Source organism: Arachis ipaensis, chromosome B01 (genome assembly GCF_000816755.2).
Source record: "Arachis ipaensis cultivar K30076 chromosome B01, Araip1.1, whole genome shotgun sequence".
Lineage (NCBI taxonomy): Eukaryota > Viridiplantae > Streptophyta > Magnoliopsida > Fabales > Fabaceae > Arachis > Arachis ipaensis.
The window spans coordinates 36409959-36410552 of NC_029785.2; positions in this window are offsets into that span (position 1 = coordinate 36409959).

A 594-nucleotide genomic window follows, 5' to 3' on the forward strand; every position below is an offset into this window, starting at 1 on the left:
ATTTTATGATATATATTGTGCTCAATTTAAGTGATTTATTCAACTCTTCACCCATTTATTCATGTAAATTGCATGGTTTCACTTTCCCGTCCTTATTATGTGATATATGTGAAATACATGTCTCCTATGCTTTGAAATTATTTATTTTAATTACCCTTTATTACCATTCGATGCCGTGATTTGTGTGTTGAGAAGTTTCAGATCTTCTAAGGCAGGAATGACTTAAAGGATGGGAAGGAAACATACAAAAATGGAAGGAAAGCACAAAATAGAGTTTTTGAAGAAACTGGCAGCGACGCGAACGCATGGACGACGCGGTCGCATGCCCCGCGCAAAAAGGCAGCGACACGAACATGTGACTGACGCGGACGCGCGCCATGAGCAGAACACAGATGATGGTACGCGTGACCGAAGCGAACGCGTGACAAGGAAAATTCCAGATGACGCGACCGCGTGACCCACACGGATGCGTGACAGACGCCACGCACCAGAAATTACAGAAAATGCTCCCAATGATTTTTGAAACCCTTTTTGGCCCAGATCCAAGTCCAGAAGGCACAGATTAGAGGTTATAAAGTGGGGGAATGCATCCAT